Below are 16,873 nucleotides of genomic sequence, written 5' to 3'. Positions count from 1 at the left end.
CGGGCATGCCCTAGTCTTTTGAAAAGACGTTAATGTGGGTGCCCTGTCTGCAAGCATTGATTGCTGATAGATGTTAAAGATCTTATGGTGTCTGTCGCAAAGAATAGGCCAATGTTTGCCGACAGCCTGCTCAAAGTCGAAAATCCTGCCCGAATGCGCAGAAGCACTGTATCAGCGACACAACCACATCTCGCTAATGATGCAACCAACAGCCATTAAGGTTATCAAATACTACTCCAATACACCTTTGCTCAATAAATATATTCCAATATTTCTCGTCACGAACAGAACAACGGCGACATGCTATCAATCATAGATTTTTTTTATGCCTCCATCGACAAGGTCGCCGGAGGCATGATGTTTTCGGGTTGTCCGACCGTGCGTCTGTCCGTCTGTCCGTCCATCCGTCCGTGATAGATTTTTGTTACCGCGATAACTTAAGAACGGCTGAAGAGATCTTAGTCAAACTCAGTACAACTATGTATAATGATGCAAAGATGAACTGATTCGATTATGGGGTCATGGGGTCAAAGGTCAGAGGTTCCGTTATATACAAATTATTTTACCGAGCTAACTTGTGAACCAGTGATGGAATGACCAAACTTGGTATAGGTATATATTATGATGCGACGATGAACCAATTGCATTTTGGCATCAAGAGGTTCTTCTCTCTTAGTTCTGCTTTTTCGTTCTTCCTTTTTGAATATTTTTCTAACTAATTTCTATTTCCACTTTTCTTTTCTCACCTTGACAAAGTCAAGCAAATTCCTTTTTCAAAAAAAAGAGTGTTGGTTGGTAAATATGCGAAAGGTTGGTAAACACAGATTAATTGTTTATCTGCCTCGGCCAAAAGTTAATAAGACTGCATGTGATGTTACCGCTGCATCAGCCAAAAGTTCATGAGATTGCATGTGATGTTACCTCTGCTTCACCTGAAAGTTAATGAGATTGCATGTGACGTTACCTCTGCCTTGGCCGAAAGTTAATGAGATTGAATGTCACGTTACCTCTGCCTCAGTGAAAAGTTAATGAAATTGCACGTAACGTTACCTCTGCCTCCGTCGAAAGTTAATAAGATTGCATGTGATGTTACCTCTGCCTCGGCCGAAAGTTAATGAGATTGCATGTGACGTTACCTCTGCCCCGGTCAAAAGTTAATGAGATTGCATGTGACGTTACCAACAAAAAGCCTTTGATTCCCAGCTCTCAGAAATAATCTGAAATTGCTTGCAAACGTTGCAATATAATCAGAAAATGTTGAGAATTTTGAATTTGATGTACAACCATTTCTCCTAGAGTTTCTCTTAAGGTGCCACGAGATGCCAGTTCTGAAAAATATATTTACAATCTGAATATCCGGACGTGGACGAAGTAGTTTTGTGTCGAGGGTGCACTACATTAGTGGTCCTGACATACGTTTCCCTGGAAATGTCTCACAAGAGTGACCGAGCAGTTAGACCCTTGCGGGTTAGCTTTATCGATTTTACACCACTTTTACACGCGTATGTGTACAGTGTAATGAGAGTGTGCCACATACTCACTGATGAGTGGTTTACTGTACTCTGTAGTATGTACACTGACCTCCAGCATTATTCATTTGGGAATCATTTTTTCAAATACTATTATCTGCAGAGACAAAAAGTGTATAACTCGTCGCAAGTTTGCTTTAGCAATGTGCAGTGTTTGCTTTTTTAATCCCTTCTGGCATTAATGGGAACAAACAGGTCTGCAATTTATTACCTCCGCCACCAAAGGTGGGTGGAGGTTATGTTTTCATGCCTGTCTGTCTGGTTGTTACTTGTGAAAATCGAAGATTTTTCAAGTGTATTGGTGCGTTATTCTGTTGTACACCGCACCTTTCCTATGCCATCTCCAGGCGCTGCATAACGTCATTGCCGGGCACCGAAGGGGACTCGGCAATGACGCACGCTGAAAGGGAGTACTCAGTTTTCACTCTGGTTGTTTTTGTACACCGCACCTTTCCTATGCCATCTCCAGGCGCTGCATAACGTCATTGCCGGGCACCGAAGGGGGCTCGGCAATGACGCACGCTGAAAGGGAGTACTCAGTTTTCACTCTGGTTGTTTTTGTACACCGCACCTTTCCTATGCCATCCCCAGGTGCTGCATAACGTCATTGCCGGGCACGGAGGGGGCTCGGCAATGACGCACGCTGAAAGGGAGTACTCACTTTTCACTCTGGTTGTTTGTTTTCTTGCTTTCCTGTTTTCTTGTTACTTGCAAAATCGAAGATTTTTCAAGTATATTGCTCGGTTGCATTTGTGGTTCTGTCTGTTTGTATGTTTGTTACTTGCCGGAAAAGATTCCGGCAAGTATGTTGATCGGTTGGTTTGTCTGTCTATCTGTCTGTCTGTCTGTCTGTTTGTTCGCAGTACTACGTCTACGCCGTTGCACGGAGAATCACCAAACTTTACACACATATTTGTCTTGCCCTGGAATAGACTGTGCCCAATTGATGACGTCATCGGTCACATGGTTCGGCCACCATCTTGGAAAAACCGAAAAACATAGCACCTCTATATCTCCGAAAGTGCTGAATAGAAAAAAATTGAGACATGGCTCATTATAAAGAACTCTCCATGGGGAATAAAATATGTTAATGATGACGTCATCGGTCACGTGGTTCGGCCGCCATATTTGTCCTAAATGGCCGATAAAAAAGTAAATTCCGGCAAGTCCTCTCTGACCGGCAATCGGTCTCTGACCGATTTTTCATCCGTTTGTTTGTCTGTTTGTCACCGGCCTACAGGTCACAATTCTAAACCGATCATCACAAAACTTCACCAAGTTGTATAGGTCGTCCCAATTGAGAAGCCTATTGTTTTTGGGGTTAAAGGTCAAAGGTCATCTGAAGGTCAAATTTCTAAAATCGCCATTTTAAATCCGATTGACTTGAAAATTGAATAGCATTTGTATATTGAGTCACTAAATTGGGAAATGAACTATTTTTTGAGGTCAAAGGTCAACTCAAGGTCAAATTTTCAAAATCATCAATTTTCATCTGAAAAGCTGTCAATTTTCAACCGATTGACTTGAAAAATGAACAGCATTTGCATATCGAGTCAATAAATTGGGAAACCAACTATTTTTGAGGTCAAAAGGTCAAAGGTCAACTGCAGGTCAAACTTCCAAAATCATCAATTTTCATCTGAAAAAACATTAATTTTCATCCGATTGACTTGGAAATTGAACAGCATTTGCACATTGTCACTAAATAGGAAAACCAACTATTTTTGAGGTCCAAAGGTCAAAGGTCAACTCGAGGTCAAACTTCCAAAATCATCAATTTTCATCTGAAAACCCATCAATTTGCATCCGATTGCCTTGAAATTAGAACAGCATTTGCACATTGTGTCACTAAATAGGAAAACCAACTATTTTTGAGGTAAAAAGGTCAAAGGTCAACTCAAAGTCAAACTTCTAAAATCATTTTTCATCTGAGAAAACGTCACTTTTCATCCTGTTGACCTGAGCTTTGATCAAGATCGTCAATTTTAATCTTCATGGAATGGACAATTTTCTGTGTCAATGGAATTTTTTTTGGGGGGGGCGGGGAGGGGGGCGGATTTTGCAAGTATCGTGCTCCGCGTGACGTCTTCTTGTTTGTTTTTTGTCCGGGCGATATCTCAGCCATCCTTTGAGCTAGGAAGCTGAAATTTCGGCACAATAGTGAGCAAGTACTTTGTCAAAAACAGTATTTTTTTATTTTTGATTAATCAATTAATTGATGAGTTATTTAATTATTAGCGATTAATTAAGTATTTATGCATTCATTTTCCTTTCTCTCCTGGCCATTATCTCAGGCACCTTTTGAGTTCGGAAGCTGATATTTGGACATGCCAATGACCAAGTGATTTGGCTGCAAAGGCTATTTTTGATTTATTGATTAATCAATTAATTGATTAATTATTTAATTATTCGATTAATGATGATTTTTTTTTTTTTTAAGTTACACATTCTGATGAAAAGGTGGTGGTTTATGTGTTCTATGAGCGAATTGATTAATTATTAAATTTTTTATGATTATTATTTATTTATTTTCATTATTAATTATTTATTTATTTTATTTCTCATCTGGGCAATATCTCAGGCACCTTTTGAGCTAGGAAGCTGATATTTGGACATGACAATGACCAAGCGATTTGGCTGTAAAAGGTATTTTTTTTTTATTGATTAATTAATTGATCTATTAATTATTTAAATTGTTTTTTTTTTTTTTTTTTTTTTTTTTTTTTGTATACAAGTTCGAGGCTCGTGAAAGAGCGAACATTAATCACACAGAAAGACAAACCGACACATAAAACATATAACATAGGGAGCGGTAGACAAGATGGGGAGAGAGGGGGAAGGACACAAACACAACATTTGAGAGCAGGGACCGAGAGACATGGAGACATCGAGAGATCTGAGAGAGGGCGAGGGCTTTGGGGGGGGGGGGGGGGGGCGTGGGAAGGGGGCAGTGGGAGAGGTATAAAACATATGGACCCTGCCAGGACTTACAGGAAAGAAGTTGGAATTTCAAACAAGGTGGATCTGGGGTGAATTAGCGGGGGTAGAAAAGATCAAGGTATTCGATGAATGACTTATTTAATTAATTATTTTTTGCAGCTACAGATTCGGATGAAATGGTGATGGTTTATATATTCTATGAGCCAATTGATTACCTATTTAATTTTTTATGATCATTATTTATTTATTTTCATTACTAATCATTTATTTATTTTCTTTCTCAACTGGGCAATATCTCAGGCACCTTTTGAGCTAGGAAGCTGATATTTGGACATGACAGTGACCAGGTGATGTGGCTATAAAGTATATTTTTGATTTATTGATTAATCATTTAATCGATTCATTATTTATAGATTAATCAATTAATTATTTGATTTTTTTATTAATGACTTGTTTAATTAAATTTCTAAAAGATACATCTTCGGATGAAGCACGAGTGGTTTAGTTATGCTATTAGCCAATTGATGAAGAAAATATTTTATGATAATCTTTTATTGATTTTAATTATGCAATTAATCAATCAATTATTGCACACATCTCCCTCCCAATGCACTCTCTATGAGCTGCACTGCGGTATTGCCGGGCGCCAAAGGCGCCCCGGCAATGCAGCGCTGTGGGATATTTAATTATTCGGCATGGGGGCGGTGTACTTTGAATGTGTCTATACTTGTTTGTTTGTCTGTTTGTTTGTCTGTTTGTCTATCGCTGACATGTCACAATTTGAAACCGATCTGCACGAAAATTAATGAAATGGTAGAGTTGGTCAGAAGCAAGAAGCCTGTTGATTGAGGTCCAAAGGTCAAAAGGTCAACATAGGCCAAAGGTTATCAACGTTGTCAAATTTCGTAAATTAGCAATTTTCATCCGATTGACTTGAAATTTGAATAGTATAGGATCTGCACATCAGGTCTGCAAATTTAACCACCAATTATTTTTGAAGTTCACATCGTCCAAAAGGTCAACCAACATAGGCCAAGTTTCTAAAATGGTCAATTTTCATCCGATTGATTTGCAATTTGAGAAGGATTTGCATATCGGGACATTATTTTCAACCACCAATTATTTTTTAGGTCAAAAGGTCAACATAGGTCAAATTTCTAAAATTGTTCATTTTCATCCAATTGACTTGAAATTTGAAGAGGATTTGCATGTCAGGTTACTGAATTCAACCACCAATTATTTTGAGGTCAACATAGGCCAAAGGGTCAACATAGGTCAAAGGTCAACAACTTAGATGTTATGTCTAAAATCTACATAATACAAAACTTAGATGTAATGTATATTACGATATTTTAAAAAGTTGTGGATGAGTTATGATAAAATTTGTAATGTGTATGTATGTACAGTCACGTGAAAAAGTAAGTACAGTTGTACACCCCATGTAAAGTTTTGACTTTTTCAACATATTTCAACATACAGCTATTTGATCTTCATTTCAACAATATTGATAGATAACGGTGATATAATATAACAAATATTATGAAACATTTACATTTTGTAGTCCATTGGATAATTTAAATAAACATAAATGCAAATTTCACATGTGGAAAAAGTAAGTACACCCTTGGCTCTAATAGGTGGTATTTCCCCCTTTGGCAGAAACAACCTCAAGTAGGCGTTTCTTATAAATGGCTACCAGTCTCTGACATCGACTGGGAGAAATTTTTGTATATATATATATATATATATATATATATATATATATATATATATATATATATATATATATATATATATATATATATATATATATATATATATATATAATTATATATATATATATATATTTATACACACACACACACACACACACACACATATATACACACACATATATACACATGTAGTGACCCATGGGTCCCCCAAGCGAGACCTGCATCAGAATCTCCTTGCTCCAGCCGGTGACGTCACCGGCGGGGAACCATGGCGCCAGAGTGGCTGGTCACGTGACCACCAAAGCGTGCCGCGCGTGCGGGTATAATCAGCTACACCTGTTGATCACGTGACCACCGAAGCGAGGCGTGGCTTTCGGTTTCGGTTTCGGTTTCTGGTTGTGCTTTATAAGGCAGCCCGATAAACGGGCTTTTAGAGAGTTTCAGTGTTCCCGAGTTGGTTTTACGAATAAATATCTTCTCGGACGAGTTTGTGCCTTGCCATCCTTTTGTCCGTATTCTGCTGGAGCCCGGACTCCTTTACTGGTGACCCCGACGTGATCTGAACACGCAACCCCGACTGCCCCCGCAGCGAACGGACACGGCAAGCATGCCCTAGCCAGGGAAGCCACCTCGGCTGGTGACGCCGGCTTCTCCCGCACGGCTTCGGGCGCAGTTTCGAACGTGGCTTCGACATGCCGGAGTTTCGGTAACGACGACGGCCATGACTATGAGGTTCGCGCACCGCGCTCGGCTCCTCCTCTATGACCGGAGGGGCGAACCTAGTCCAAGACCCTCCGAAGGCACGGCTGCTTCGTCACCTTCGCGCGCACTGACATTGGCGGAACGGCTGCTTCGTCACCTTCGCGCGCACTGACGTTCGCGGCACGGCCGCTTCGTCACCCTCGCGCACCTACAACTACAACCGCAACTACCTCTCCGACTCTGCATCCTCGGGAGGCCCGCGAGGAACCTCGGCAGCCTCCCCCGAGGCCTGGACCAGCCCCTCGGTTGGCCCACCCGCTTTTCGCGTGCACCGCTCGAGCCTTCTCGGCACTGCACCCGCGAACTGCAACCTCGGGAGGCCCGCGAGGAACCTCGGCAGCCTCCCCCGAGGACTTGCCCAGCCCCTCGGCCGCCCCCCGTCCACTGCATCCCCCGAGGCCTTGACCAGCCCCGCATCCTCGGGAGGCCCGCGAGGAACCTCGGCAGCCTCCCCTGAGGCCTTGACCAGCCCCTCGGTTGGCTCACCCGCTTTTCGCGTGCACTGCTCGAGCCTTCTCGGCACTGCACCCGCGAACTGCAACCTCGGGAGGCCCGCGAGGAACCTCGGCAGCCTCCCCCGAGGACTTGCCCGGCCCCTCGGCCGCCCCCCGTCCTGCACCCCCCGTCCGACCACCCGCCACCACACCGGACCCCCCCCCCCCTGCCTGCACCCCCCGTCCGACCACCCGCCACCACACCGGACCTCCCCCCCCCCCCCCCCCCGCGACTGGCCAGGGGTCGTTTCGGTCGGGTCATCCGGACCCCCCTCAGGTTGACCTTCCTGGATCAAGTCCATTCTGGGGGGGCGTGTGTAGCGACCCATGGGTCCCCCAAGCGAGACCTGCATCAGAATCTCCTTGCTCCAGCTGGTGACGTCACCGGCGGGGAACCACGGCGCCAGAGTGGCTTGTCACGTGACCACCAAAGCGTGCCGCGCGTGCGGGTATAATCAGCTACACCTGTTGATCACGTGACCACCGAAGCACGCCTCTCAGGCGAGGCGTGGCTTTCGGTTTCGGTTTCGGTTTCTGGTTGTGCTTTATAAGGCAGCCCGATAAACGGGCTTTTAGAGAGTTTCAGTGTTCCCGAGTTGGTTTTACGAATAAATATCTTCTCGGACGAGTTTGTGCCTTGCCATCCTTTTGTCCGTATTCTGCTGGAGCCCGGACTCCTTCACACACACATATATACACACACACATATGTACACACACACATATATATATATATATATATATATATATATATATATATATATATATATATATATATATATATATATATATATATATATATATATGAAGCCCACAGAATCTTGTTTCTCACAGTCTGAGAGTCCTTTAGGTGCTTTTTTGCAAACTCCAAGTGGGTTTTCATATGTCTTTCACTGAGGAGAGGGTTCCGTCTGGCCACTCTGCCATTAAGCCCAGATCGGTGGAGTGTTGCAGTGATGGTTGTCCTTCTGGAAGTTTCTCCCATCTCCACACAGGATCTCTGGAGCTCAGCCAGAGTGACCATCGGGTTCTTGGTCACCTCTCTTACCAAGGACCTTCTCCCCCGATTGCTCAGTTTGGCCGGGCGGCCAGCTCTAGGAGGAGTCCTGGTTGTTCCAAACTTCTTCCATTAAAGAATTATGGAGGCCACTGTGCCCTTGAGAACCTTCAATGCAGCAGAGATTTTTTTGCAGGCTTCCCCAGAACTGTGCCTCGACACAATCCTGTCTCTGAGCTCTGCAGGCAGTTCCTTCGACCTCTTGGCTTGGTTTTTGCTCTGATATGCATTGTCAGCTGTGAGACCTTATATAGACAGGTGTGTGCCTTTCCAAATCATGTCCAATCAATTGAATTTACCACAGGTGGACTCCAATCAAGGTGTAGGAACATCTCAAAGATGATCAAGAGAAATGGGAGGCACCTGAGCTAAATTTCAAGTGTCATAGCAAAGGGTATGAATACTTATGTCAATGTGATATTTCAGTTTTTTCTTTTTAATAAATTTGCAAAACTTTCTAAAATCCTGTTTTCTCTTTGTCATTATGGGGTATTGAGTGTAGATTGATGAGGGAAAAATGAATTTAAACGATTTCAGCATAAGGCTGCAACATTACAAAATGTGAAAAAAGTGAAGGGGTCTGAATACTTTCTGAATGCACTGTACATACATACATAGTAATGTATATATATATGTATACATACAGTACATATATATATATATATACATTAACAGAGGGATGGGGGGTGGGGGGGACATCCCAACGTGGGGACATTTTTGTAAATTTTAACCTTTAATTTGTGCATTCCAACACACTCTTTTATGCCAAAATAAAACAGAATAATCATGTTTTCCTGATGAATTTAAGTTGTTTATTTTTGAGTTACATTGCACAACATATGTTGTAATGATTAAGATATAAGGTCAAATTTGTTTAAGATAAACTTGGCCATGCCCGACTCTCCAATACAGACTTTAGGTAGATCTACTGCAATAACCTCTTGTCACTGGGATTCTTAGGTAGGTCACTTTCGATGAGACGTATTATTTTGTTTAAAGTGGTATTTTTCGCTGTTATTGGGCAATAAAATCGGGAGGCTGTTAAAGTATACATAAAGCGGTAAACTACTGCCAAAAGCAGTAGAGTTGGCAACTATGCTTATAACTTGAACAGCATCTGGTGGAGCGCAAACCTCCGCCAATCTGAGCTGATAAAGTTTGGTATCCCACTGATTGGCTTGATCTGGATCTGGCCATGAACCTAAATCTTATCGGCTTGTTCTTGTCACTTTCCCAACTCATCCACCTACTTTTGTTATAACTCGTCCACAATTTTTTGAAATATTGTGCTGTGTATCATTTTTCGCCCCATCTCTCAATGGTGAAGAATCACTTGGACAAAATTTAAATTTTTTTGTCGTATCTGTATCCGGATTCGTATCTTGACGAAAATCGAATGAATTCGTCCTTCTTGCACACCCAACCAGTCCACCAAGTTCCATCCAAATCCGTCCCTACCTTTTTGGTGTATCATCATGCTAAATATAGTTTTGGTTCTTCCTTTCAATGTGAAGAAACACTTTAAAAATTCTAATATCCAGATCCGAATCTTCACCAAAAGTCGAATCAATTTGTCCTTATCACATATCCAACCTGTCCACCAAGTTCCAACCGAATTCGTTCCTAACTTTTTGGGATATCCTGCTCACAGACAAACAAACTTACAGATGGAGGGAAAACATGACCAATGGCCACCTTCGGTGTTTGGTGTAATTTAAAAATAGGGGCAATGCCTCTGGGCTCACCTGGTAGAACCACTGGTGGGCATGTGACCCACAAAATATGCAATGGAGAATAAGGTAAATACCTATTTTGGGGGGCAAACCCCTGATTCTTTTAATGCCATGAACAAACTTTAGTACAGCACAGGTGATTGAAGGTTGTGTTCAAGTTTCATCAAAATTGTGTGTGTAGTTTTGGCGTAGAGAGCATATACCTATTTTGGGGGATGAGGGGGTGTCAAACCCAACATGGATCCCCATAGATCCTGATTTTCTTTTCTTGCCGTGAACAAACTTTGCTACATCCCGGATGATGAAGGTTGTTGTCAAGTTTTATCGAATTTGTGTGTGTAGTTTCGGAGAAGAATTTCTGAGTGTTTACATTGCAGCCTGACTGGTGGACACCGCACGATGCTCATACCTCCCTGAACAATTTTTGTTCCAGGTGAGCTAAAAATGGAACATGGACTCCTTACAACATTTTCCCTTTTGGTATGAACTTGAAAGGATGGTGATTGGTCGGTGACTTGGCGTTTGCCACATTGGCTTCCTCCCAGTGTTTGTGGTATAATTTACCACCAATGTTCAACATTGTTTGGGATTGCTTCTGGTTTGAATCAGCCATTTCCATTATGACACCCATCACCCATCTAACACCCATCAAATCCATCAAAACACCCATCAAATCTAATATAATAATTCTCAAACTCTGCGTGAGGGCAGACTCAGTGCTGCCATAGCAGGTTCATGCCATGGATTGCACTAGGTGGTTTGCCATTGCCTTCCTAGTCGTGGTCAGGACAGGAATTTGGAATTTGTTTAAGGTGCGGGCGATAGTTCTCCTGCTCTTCACGAAGGATACAGTGGGACGTTTAACATCCACCATCTAATGCTGGCAGACGGGACGCCCCGTTTACCGTCCGTCTGATGGACAGCACACGTTGATGCCAATGAAATACCAGGATGGTAGTTTATAGCTGGATAAGGATTTGAACCCAGGTGACACAACTCCAAGAAGAATGTGCATACCTCTAAGCTAACCTGCCACCCCTCTCACACCCATAAGTCATACAACATATGACCCCAATACTTATACACATCTCGTTCACTAATGGCATCTGTCTTCTCTCCCATGCAGCAATTACATCTAGCATCCATGAGAGCCTCTGAAGAATATGCACAATTAAATATTTGCCAATAATTGATTATTTGTTCCTCCTTATCGACCTCTAAGGAGCTTTTTCTAAACTACCTTCATGATATCATGGATCCTATACAGAAACAGCACCGTCCGGGGCTGATGTTATTCAAACTTGTGAAAATCCATGCCATTTCCGCACGATTTGACCGAGGCAGATGCCCTTTTGGATGTTGGGGCATCGATATAACGCTCTGCGGAAATCTCCCTTTTCCTCCGTCTCTCCCTAGACTGATAATTTATTTTGTTTGAGGTTTTTTTTTTCCTGTTTGAGTGTATCCCCTTCCTTGTGAGTGGTTCTTTTGGTCACGCAAGGGAGCTAATGGAAGGCGAGGGCTGCACGATCAATTTGTTTTTCCTGTTCTTTCCTCTTCTCCTTTTTTCGTCTCTTCATTTTCCTTCTGCATCCTTCCACGGTATGTAATTTCCTGTTTTCGGTTTTCATTCCAATTTCTACCTTTGCTCCGATTTTAGGCAGGTGAGGTTATTGTTTTTTAATTCACTCCCCATGTTATCAAATCGTCCTTCTCTGCTCTTTAACTCTTTTGTAGTCTCATTTGTCAGCTCAATTCATCTATCTCTTGGTGTCCGAGCGTTGGTGTAAATTTTTCAAGATCTGTTGCAAAGTGGCCCCCCCATTTTTGGTGGAGGTATGCAGAAGTGGCCGGTCAATATCGGCATTTTATTTTATTTCTTATTGCTTTATTATCGTCAAGGGTATGAACTCTGGAAAAGTCAAATATCTCCGCTTTGCCCTTAACAGGAATACTAACTTGCAGTCCATAATAAACTATCAAAGAGTTTTATTCTGTTTTTTTGCAAGCAGATTGTTAAATCATCTTTTAAATGGAAACACCATGGTGAGCAGCAGATGAAAAATGCCTTGGTGTGCCAGTGACGAAGGTAGAGCCTGGTTCGATTCCATTCCTTTTTCATCAATAATCCACAGGAAATTGTTTTGGGTATTGCCATCCTGCCTTTCTTAGCCCTGTGCATGCTGTTTTTTTCTTCTTCTCTCGCATACACAGCATGAGATGATAATGAGAGCGGCACGACTTTCATCGGGGATGGACACATGCCTGTGTACCAATTTGACCAGATGCACCTGCTGCAGAGAGGGGCCCCATCTGGCCCGGTGTGATGATTAAATGGATGGGCGATTGCAGCAAACAAAGCAAAGATGGTATCGATGCAAGAACTTTCTTCCCTCAATCCCTCTCCCTGGGGGACAAATGTGGAATAGGCTTTTTAGAGTGGTTTTGCTATCCGGTGACAGCAGATGGGCTGTGGTGGTGGATGTGCCATCTTGCTCTGTAAATGGTTGTAGGTATAGAGGAATGCTGAAAAGGGCATAGTCTGTCTTTTGGAAGCGGAATTGCAAAGCGATATGAGTGAATGTGATCGATGCTGAGGGTGGTGATGCCATGGGAAAACCTGTCGAGTAAAAAATATTGCAGTATTTTCACAGTGGGGCAAACGGACTCAGGTAAATGATGCACGTCACATGTTGATCGAGATTTCTGCGTCTTTATTGGTGCCGCTTCCATCCATTGCCTACAATGGCTTTACATTGAAAATATACATACATGAGCATGTACACACTGCTCATGCAGGCAGATCTTTGAGTGGATGGTTGTTGAGCAATTTAAGGCAGGATGGCACTCACATTTGTGCAAGCAAATCATTTGCTTAGGAAATCTAAGATGCATTCCTTGCAGTTATTCGAGTGGCATCATTATGGAATTTCAGGTGAAAGTCGAGGAAGACATTCTGCTAATATCACACCTGCAAGTCACTTTCAGATATTATTTCTGGGATTCGAGAAGCAGGCAGCAACATAGTTGTTGTGTGCCAATGCAGGAAGCACTCGTGTCTACGCTTGGTAAAACCTACGGAAGTATCAAACATCAGGAGTCTTGCTTCGGACATGTCTATGTCTCATCCATATAATCTGGTGATCACAGAGGGAGGCTTTTGCCATTGCTCCCCCACCGACGAGCCTCCCCTCTCGTCATTTTGTTCCTCGACTATGTATCCATTGAACAAATTAATTAAGTACACCAAATGAACAAGGAAATGAGGCATTAAAGCAGTGATGCTCAAGGCACATCCCCCCAAAAAAATTGCACACGACCACAGTCATGTCTGTTTCAAGTTTTTTGTTTGTTTTCTTTTTATTCTTGCTTTTAAAGGTAATGTTTGTTTTTCTGGTCTTGTTGTTCGGTGTGTTCATCATCAGGTTTAGCTGGAATTTTGAAGCATGGGAACCAGAAAAATAGAGCCGGCGTACCGGTGAAGATGTTGAAGGGATTAATGGGGTTGGGTGGTGTGGGAGAGTGTAGATGAAGGAAACAAAGGCTCGCGGCGTGAGAAAGGTGGTGTGGGGAGGCGGCGACGGGACCCGTGAACCTCATCACCAGGACGCCGAGCGGACGCACGAGTGCCGATGCCGATTGTTTGCACGAATTTTCTCACAGTCCCCAGCTGCCCTCGTCCTATTGTCCACCCTGCCCTCGCATTGAGCTCACATTTGTGTCACGTCAAAGCTCTGATTTGAGGAAAGAAAAGTACGGTGAAAAGCCTTGAAGAGCCTTCCCATGCCTTGCTCTCGCCTCCCAGCCTTGTAAATCTTTGATATTCCATGAGAGGCACTCCCTAACCCAGGTATGTATATATATATATACACACAAACACACGAGGTCTGACTTTAAAAATGCACGTGAGAAACGAACAACCATGTACGGTTATCAAATACATTTGAAGTACCTGTGGATACTGCAAGGACACCTGTTTCCTCTACCATTCCACTCTGATGGCATTCCCCGTTTCCTCGTCAGAGACAAACGGTGATGGTAACATGGCCTTGCCCATGGGTTATTCAACATCTTTCAGCACCGGATTGTCCGTGAAGATATTTTGTCATCAAAGCAAAGCAAACTGCATTATACATTCATGTTCTATCAGTGTGAAAATCTGTTAATTTTATTTGTTTGTCACATACTCAAACCTTGTATTAAAATCTTCAATAAGATTTATTTTCCAGTTTTTGTCATAGACAAGAACATGGGTGTGGTGGGAGGCGGGCGAGGGGATATTGGGGAATTGGCTGTTTCGACACGTGCGTCACTGACCTGACTGTCTTGCTCAGGTGCCTTTCGACTTCTACCTTGCTCCCAACCTCATGGCTCCACAAATGTGAATCCCATCAAAGTTCCTCGTCGGTTCTTCTCTCGTCTGTTTGAAGCCAACACACCGGTCCGGCCGAATATCTGAGAATTGCTAGGAAGGCAGAGGTTGTAATTGTTAAACTTGTATGGTCTCTGTTGAATGGACGGCTCCCAGGTCAGGTAGGCCCTCGAGCCAGCTTCAAACTCAGCATGATGAGGATGAGCCGGACTTCGAGTGGCCCGTCTTGTGAAGAGATCACGTCAGCACTCACCACTCGCGTTAGCGGCAGCTCTCACTAGCTCCCGAAACGTCTATCCCGGACTTGGCAGTGTGTGAACTGGGAGGATTTTTCGAGGAAGGCGAAGGAGGAGCAGAAATTGTTCTGTACGGTTCATTGGCTAGCACCGGCTGGCTGAGTGGGCGGTTTGCAACGGGCAATGGGCAGGCATTCGCTCTGGTAGTGTGGCGCCGAGATGAATACGCATGAGACCGCGCTCTGGCAGGGAGACAGCATTATTCCACGATAGCAGACTAGCTCCTGGACTATATACAATCGTAGCGCTTGCCACTCCGTCATATAGCTCGGGTGCATCAGCTCTTTCTGAAGGCATGCTCATGGCGACGTACCTTTAAAGCAATCCTGTTGCGATTCATGAGAAATAATGTGCCGTCGGCTAACACAGCCGGGATTTGAGTCCCCGTGAAACACGTCTCAGATAATTACCAATCCGAAACCACCTTCGGGAGTGATATCGGATTCGACCAAGTGCTCCTGATGATCCCCGGACTCTGCAACCTCTTGTGAGATTTCACGACTCCTTATGCCTTTGCTTTCGCAATCACAAGAGGCTGCGAATGCAGGTTGTTCCATAGTCCTTTGGTTATTTTGTTCATCCTTCGTTACAACACTTGGCTCCTGTTGAAAGGGATAAATCCTTTACTTTTGACCTTACTTGGGGCGTTTGAATGATAACAAGGGCACCAGAATGTCCCAAGTCCAATATGACCTTATTTTGATTGGACATATCTTGACTATTTTTTTTTCTTTTCATTAAGGCCCAGTTACTCACAAATTCCGACTGGGTGTACATGTATGAGTTGGATGTACTTTCAGGAAGTACTTGTATTTTTTGCAAAGCGAACATCTTGTTAACCTTCAACCTTTATACTTTGCCAGCTCTCTATATTGACAGAAACATTTTCCAAATTATGCTTCAGCTAGTAATTGTGACCTAAATACATAACCTTGCAATGCTCTCTGCTCTTTTGTGTAATCCCCACTCCTACCTTTCCATACAATGTCATTAGTCCTTTATTGCCTCCATGAGGGCCGAGATTAAGGCATCCCAAAGCAACAATGCATGTTTTGAACCTGAAACCAGTCATCTTTGTTTGGCTAACCTGTCTGTGCTCCAGATGACTGAACAGGAACGATGATTGAGTTGAAAGGATCATTACACCATTGAAGGAACAGTAATCGGCCAGTGACCCGTTACCTACCCCAGTGTTTATTGTCCCCCGTCGCACCGCGGAGCGAAAGGGGGACTATGGTTTTCCCCTCCGTCCGTGTGTGCGTCCGTCCGTGTGGGTGTGCGTGCGTGCGTACGTGCGTGCGTAAGCGAAGGACCGAATTCTAATTTGGTGTGTGGGTGAAACCCACGTCAAAATCCAAGATGGCCGCCGCCATGTATGTCTGAACCTTGTGAGCGGAATATCTTGAAAAATAAGCGAAGTACCAACTTCTAATCTGGTGTGTGGGTGTATCTCGGCACACGGAAGAACGCTATTGAAAATTGGGTCGCCACGTCAAAATCCAAGATGGCCGCCTTGCGTCTTCCACTTTGTCAACTCGCATCACTTCACCGACGGGGGACCTAGGCGTAACGCTTGTTGTGACTGCCTTTATACTTCATTGTCTTGTTTCTGTATTACCATGGACCCACCCATCCATCCATCCATCCACTGCCAATCCACATAGCTATCAATCCACCAACGAATCCATTCCCACACCCTTCCATCTACCCCATCCTCCATTAAAGAACAATACATTGATTGTCATGCCACTGAGTGCTCCAATCAAGGTGCATACTTTATCCGTGGAAACTACTGGGAAAATCCGTAGGAATTAAAGCAGCAATATATTTATGGTTCATTTAATTATACTTCCTGCAGTCAAATGAAAAAATAATCCCAACTACAGAGTTCTTGTGTTGGGCTTGGGAGGGTGTGGGGTGGGTGGATGTGTGGATTCTCACCTTTAATGAATTTTTAGAACACCATTGATATTTCT

At 43.3% G+C, this 16,873-nt stretch overlaps 2 protein-coding genes across 4 annotated transcripts in view; one reads left to right on the top strand and one right to left on the bottom strand.

The window, feature by feature from the left end:
* The window catches only part of LOC137437006 (leucine-rich repeat neuronal protein 1), a 57,666-nt gene extending 42,770 nt beyond the window's left edge, over positions 1 to 14,896 (bottom strand). Inside the window, exon 1 of the mRNA XM_068131292.2 lies at positions 14,547 to 14,896. The gene's annotated coding sequence lies outside the window, so the exon portion shown is untranslated. The remainder of the gene's footprint in view (positions 1 to 14,546) is intronic.
* The window catches only part of IMMP2L (inner mitochondrial membrane peptidase subunit 2), a 327,553-nt gene that overhangs the window by 143,512 nt on the left and 167,168 nt on the right, over positions 1 to 16,873 (top strand). The window lies entirely within an intron of this gene.

Source organism: Myxine glutinosa, chromosome 11 (assembly GCF_964187855.1).
Source record: "Myxine glutinosa chromosome 11, kmMyxGlut1.1, whole genome shotgun sequence".
In the NCBI taxonomy this organism is placed as follows: domain Eukaryota; kingdom Metazoa; phylum Chordata; class Myxini; order Myxiniformes; family Myxinidae; genus Myxine; species Myxine glutinosa.
This window is presented reverse-complemented; position numbering and strand designations above follow the sequence as displayed.